Raw genomic sequence first — 6,000 nt, 5'->3', positions numbered from 1 at the left:
TTAGAATTGAAGCTGCAAATGAAATATGGATAGGCACAGGGCTAACCCACGTGTGTCAGTGTGATGACCTCTTTGGGCAGTTGTAGTTCTAAGTATGACATCCTCTCTAGCAGAAGTCTAACTTTTTAGATGGAAGTTTAGGGTCCCAAGTTTTCTCCGATTCTTCATTGTTTGCAAAAGTAGAGACCAGGGAATTTCTACATGGATCTCCCTGAAACCAAGGTTGTCTTTGGAATGTTCCTTCCCAAAGTTCAGTTTCAAAGCCAGAACAGTGCTGGAGCAGGGACCTTGGGGAAAGTGAGAGTTTGCTCCAATCAAACTAGATTTGTGACTTCAGTGAAACATTGGGTCTTCTTGGGTTTAGTTGCTCTTTTGAGGGGTGGGATGCAAAAGTATGGTGTAAAGGTTGAGAGAGAAAACAGCCCCCACTGCTGGAAGCTTAGGCCAGTGTTCATTTCTGGTTTGCACAAAGTGACTTGTGCAAATAGGTTATTGATGACACAACTTCACATTCAAGTTGCATCACTGCTTGGAAAACAGCTACTTCTTCATAAGCAAGGAACATGTCAAAACCATGAGCCTGCAAGACTTTCTGCATTTTCCTGGGATTAGTTATGGATCCCTCAGAGAGAAAAAAAAAATGTGGGATACTAAGACCCATGAGTCCTCTGCATATGAGATTCAGAAAATGGTTTCACAAAACAACAGGAAATGGTTCAGATTTTTGCATTATGTAAAGTCAGATTTATAGAGTCTCCTTTTTTTACATTTTTATTGGTTCATTATAGTTGTCCCTAATGATGAGAATTGTTATTACCTATTTATACATGCAGAACAATATCACTCCCCAGCATAGTCTCATTTTAATTTAGGGAAAGTCTGTGTCCAAGTAGGAGTGATAGGCATTTAAATGAATCCATTCTACCAATAGAGATATTTGAAAGTTCTTGGATTTTTCTGGAAGTAACAAAACATGAAGACCTATCAGATAAACACATGGGGAATCCTAAAAAGAGCTGCCAATGTGCTCTCCAAGCTAGTAAAGAGGTTAAGACTGCAGAATAATCTGAATTTGTCATGCACCCCCAGCCTTTCAGGCCCAGGCTCTCCTGTAATGTCAAAATAAAGTAGCTTAGGGCTCAATCATACATACTGTGGAAATCTTGTACCCATCCTTACGTGGCTGAGAATGCCCAGTGGGTAACTTCCCCCTTCCTGGAGGTTGCCTGCCCTTCTTGCTCCCAACTCCGTTTAATTCACACACAGACTTTTATCCTAGCTTCTCATTTTGTCTGAGTCATAGAGTTCCTGAATTCTCGCCTTGAGGAAGAAGAGGAAAAGACAGGGTGTTATCACAAGAGAGCCACATGATTTTTCTTCACCCCTTCCATTTCAAATCATGCAAGCACTCCAGTTCCGCAACGAGAGAAGGCTCTGTCTGATGCATATCTTTAAGCCGTGTGAAGTCCTGGGCCAAAAATTTTTAATCACAAGTTTTTGTTGTTGTTGTTTGTTTGTTTGTTCTGGGGAGTTATCTCTGGGGCACTTAACCACTGAGCCACATCCTCAGCCATTTTTATTTTTTTATTTAGAGACAGGGTCTCACTAAGTTGCTTAGGGCCTTGGTAAGTTGCTGAAGCTAACCTCAAACTTGTGAACCTCTTACCTCAGCCTCCCAAGTTGCTGAGATTACAGGCATGCACAACTGCACCTGAAAGAATGGAAGTTTCTTTAGGACAGGGATCTCAGTTGGGTTTAAGTTTGTATCCTCAGCACTTTGAAAATGACTGGCATATAGTTGTACTCAAGCAATATGTATAAACTGATTGAATTAATGAATGAATAGGTAGCCAATAAATATGTTTAATATTCATTTATTTGACAATAATCAATTGAACTACTAGTATGTGCCAAGAACTGAGACAATGTGGATTTTATAAAAATGAAACAGGCCTGTCACTTGTCCCTGATGAGCTTCTTGTTGAGTTGGAAAGACAAAATACTTTCTCAAGTTAAAAGAAGACCTTGAAGCCATGGAAACCAGGAGTAACCATGGAGGCATCTCTGGGATTTTGCTTTGGGGCCACTGCAGCTTCTATGCCTCCAGCCAGCTTCCAGGTGGGAGTGCTCACCTGGGTTTACCAGCAGAAGTGCAGACTTCAGGCTGCCTTTGCACCGCCTCTTCCCTCCAGTGATTTAAGAGTCTTCTGGTTACAGAAAAGGATGTGATTTTCAGAATAATCCTGCGTGAAAAGGATGAGTCCAGATGTGCTTCTGCTAAATGATTACAAACAGGACTTCTTTTCTGAAGCACATTCCACAGACTCTCCTTGGAGGCCTTCAACTCAAGTTAGGCTTTTGTGTATATGTTAATCAAATTATCCTTTTTCTGATGCCATGGGTTTTGGGTGGAATGGGAACACTTTTGCACCAATTGGGCATCCTGAAAGACTATTATATAGCATCATTTGCTGGTGGACTAATGCTTTTCACTGCATTTGTCATCTAGTTCACAAGTTTATATGCCAAAAACAAATCAGTGACATTAGCAAGAATGCTAACCTCAGATATCTTAGCTGAGGAAGATGAGCATGAATTTACAAGCTGTGCTGGTGCTGAGACTGTCAAATTTCTAATTCGTGGCAAGAAATATACAGCCAATATAATTTTTCATTCTGTTCTTGCTGGGCTAGTATGTGCTCTTGGAACGTGGTATCTGCTTCCAAATAGAATAACCTTGCTGAATGGCAGTACAGGGAGCACTGCTCCTCTATTTGTTTTTGAATGGATAACATTGTGTATAGGGGAATTCAAGATGAATAGAGTACTTCTAATTTTGTTATATAGAAGGAATACTGATTTATGAAAGAATTTTTTATAGAAGAAAAACAGAACTTTTTAAAACAATTCTTTACAAAATTGTTTAATAGCATGTATAATAAGAATTGTAATGCATTCCACTGTCATATATAAATAAAAAATTTGTTTAATAGCAACTTTTGCTTTCCTTTGCATAACCTGACTTTTCCCCTCTGTTTGTATAGATCATAGATTTCTTTTTTCCAGGTTAGTGTCCAGGTAGAAATGTACAGGCATGTTATGAACTTAATATTTATGTTCCCTCAAAATTCACAAATTGAATCCCAAACCCCAATATGATGTTATTTGGAGATACAGCCTTTGGGAGGTAATTAGGTCGTGAAGGTGAGGGCCTGGTCTGATGGATGGGATTAGTGCTCTTTTGAGAGACATAAAAGAGTTTGAACTCTCTGCATAAGGACAGCAAGAAGGGGGTCATCTGTAGGCCTGGAAGAAAGCTCTCACCAGAATCCTACTCTAATATTGGACTACCAGCATTCAGAAATGTAAGAAAATAAGTTTCTGGAGTTTCTACCCAGTCTGATATTTTGTTATGGTAACTCACACTATGACTTGGGTACTAAGAAGTGGCATGCTCTTATAACAAAATTTAAAAATGTAGAAGTGGCTTTGTAATTGGTTAATGGGTAGAGATTAAAAGAGTTTGGGAATGTGTGCTAGAAACAGAGATGTTAGAGGTAACTGTGATAAGATTTCAGATGGAAATTTGTAGCATGTTATTGAAATTGGGAAAAAATTGTTATTAAGTGGCAAACAACTTGGCTACACAGTGTTGTAGCATTTGCAAGTGATGCAATTGGGTATTCACATAAAGAGATTTCAAAGCAAAGTATTGAAGTAGCAGCTTGATTGCCTCTGACTGCTTATAGTAAAATGCAAAAGGACACAGAAAAATTGAAGAAGAAATTGTTAAGCAAAACAATGAACCAGAACTTGAAGATTTGGAATATTCTCAACCTATCCATATATTGGGAAACACAAGAAAGCCTATTCTGATGAGAACATCAAGGCATGGCTGGATTATTCCTTAATAAAGAGTTTATGGGATTATGTGGGTAGAAACACTGCCAGTTTGAATTAAAGGAGATTAAGAAAGGATAAAATGAAGGAATTCTGTTGAACTTCTTGGATCTTACAAGACAGTTATAGAACCATTCAACTTCGATCTGGAAGTAGTGGCACATACCTGTAATCCCCAGAAGCTGAATAAGAAGGATCACAAGTTTCAAGGCCAGTCTCAGCAACTTGGTGAAATTCTCAGAAACTTGGTTAGGGTTAGAGTTATGGTTATGGTTAGGGTTAGGTTACAAGTTCTCAGCAACTTGGTGAAGTTCTCAGGAACCTGTATCAAAATTTAAAAAATATATATGTAAAGGGCTGGAGATATATCTCAGTGGTAAAGCACCCTGGGTTTGATCCCCAGTACGAGAGAGAGAGAGAGAGAGAGAGAGAGAGAGAGAGAGAAAAGAGAGATGTAGTCAGCTGCAAATGTGTATTATTCTACAAGAAAAGAGAAAAAATATGCACAAGGTGATTCAGAGATCATTAAGGCCATACCTTGCTAAGTTCTGGACTGGCTTGGAACCTAACACCCTTTCCTTTTTTCTTATTTTTCCCTTTTGAAGTATAGGAATGCTTTTCCTATTTCTGTCTCACCATTGTGTTTTGGAAGTACATAACTTATCTAGATTCACAGGTGATTTAGATGACATTTAATTGAGACTTTAAAGTTAATGCTGGAATAAGTTAAGACTTTGGGGGTCATTGGAACAGTATGAAAGTATCTTGCATATGAGAAGGTTATTAATTTGCAGATGAGTGCAAGGACAGGGATGGGAAGATATGTACAAAATTGTCTTCTCAAAATTCTTATGTTGAAGCTATAACCCTTGATGCGATGTTAATTAGAGATGGGACCTTTGGGAATTAATTAGGTCATGAAGGCGGAGTCCTAGTCTCATGGTATTAGTTCCCTTATAAGAAGAGACTCAAGAGAACTTGATCTCTCAGGCACCAGGAAAAGACCCCTCACCAGAATCTGACCATTCTAACTCTCTGACCTTGGACTTCCAGCCTCCAAAACTGAGAAAATAAATTCCTGATGTTTCAGCCACCTCCTCTATAGTATTTTTTTAATGCAACCTAAAACTGAAATAAGACTTTTAAAAATATTTAATTTGTATACTGAAACTGACTTTCATAGAGTTTGCTTGCTATTCCTTAATTCTGAATCTCTTCTAATTGTGCTATGTTTATGGATCACAGGACAATATAATACCCATATAGTTCTTCATCTGATCAAATATGTAAAGGAAGAGTTAATCAAAGGAAATCTATCTACAATTGACTTCTTATTATTGCCATTTACTAACTATGAGATAGATACATTACAATTAAATGGTTAATTTTGAAGCAAAAAAAAAAGGAGATCTTGAGATAACATATGTCTAGACAAGGAATGCTGGCAGAGCAGGTGGAGCAGAACTGGAGAAGTATAGATCAGAAATATATGGAGTAATTGGGAGATAGAGATTTCCTTTAAATCATTAAGAAGAAGAAAAAGGAGAAAAAAGAGGAAGAGGAAAAGGAGGAGAAGAGCAGGAAGAAGAAGAATCCCTTTGAAGTCATATTTTCCAAAATAATTGTTATTTGTACAATGATTTTTTGGGGGGGTACTGGGGATTGAACTCAGGGGCACTCAACCACTGAGCCACATCCTCACCCCTTTTTTATATTTTATTTAGAGACAGAGTCTCGCAGAGTTGCTTAGCACCTCACTTTTGCTGAGGCTGGATTTGAACTCAAGATCCTCCTGCTGGGATTACAGGCATGAGCCACCACACCTAACCAATTTATATATTTTTTGGCAGGTTAAATCTGGGTGTAGTGGTGCATGCCTCTGTTCTCAGTGACTCGGAAGGCTAAGGCAGGAGGATCAAAAGTTTGAGCCCAACCTCAACAACTCAGGCAGGCCCTGTCCCAAAATAAAAAAAATAAAAAGAACTGGGGATGTAGCTCAGTGGTAACGTGTCCCTGGGTGTAATTCCCAGTACAGAAAAAAATATATATATTTTAACTATTGTTTTCCATATTGGAGCTTAGAAACAAGCTCTACTTTAG

General features: G+C 38.4%; 1 long non-coding RNA gene and 1 pseudogene across 1 annotated transcript in view; one reads left to right on the top strand and one right to left on the bottom strand.

Annotated features, from left to right (window-relative positions):
• Positions 1-2,003: 2,003 nt before the first annotated feature.
• LOC139703230 (uncharacterized) overlaps positions 2,004-6,000 on the bottom strand; it is a 35,513-nt gene continuing 31,516 nt past the window's right edge. The window contains exons 2-3 of the long non-coding RNA XR_011705602.1: positions 4,067-4,222; positions 2,004-2,243 (exon numbers count right to left, since the gene is read on the bottom strand). This is a non-coding gene — a long non-coding RNA (uncharacterized lncRNA). The remainder of the gene's footprint in view (positions 2,244-4,066; positions 4,223-6,000) is intronic.
• Positions 2,254-2,866, top strand: LOC139703320 (pecanex-like protein 4; annotated as a pseudogene).

This window comes from Marmota flaviventris, chromosome X (assembly GCF_047511675.1).
Source record: "Marmota flaviventris isolate mMarFla1 chromosome X, mMarFla1.hap1, whole genome shotgun sequence".
Classification (NCBI taxonomy): Eukaryota; Metazoa; Chordata; class Mammalia; order Rodentia; family Sciuridae; genus Marmota; species Marmota flaviventris.
Note: the sequence above shows the minus strand (reverse complement) of the source record. Positions and strands in the feature narration are given on the sequence as shown.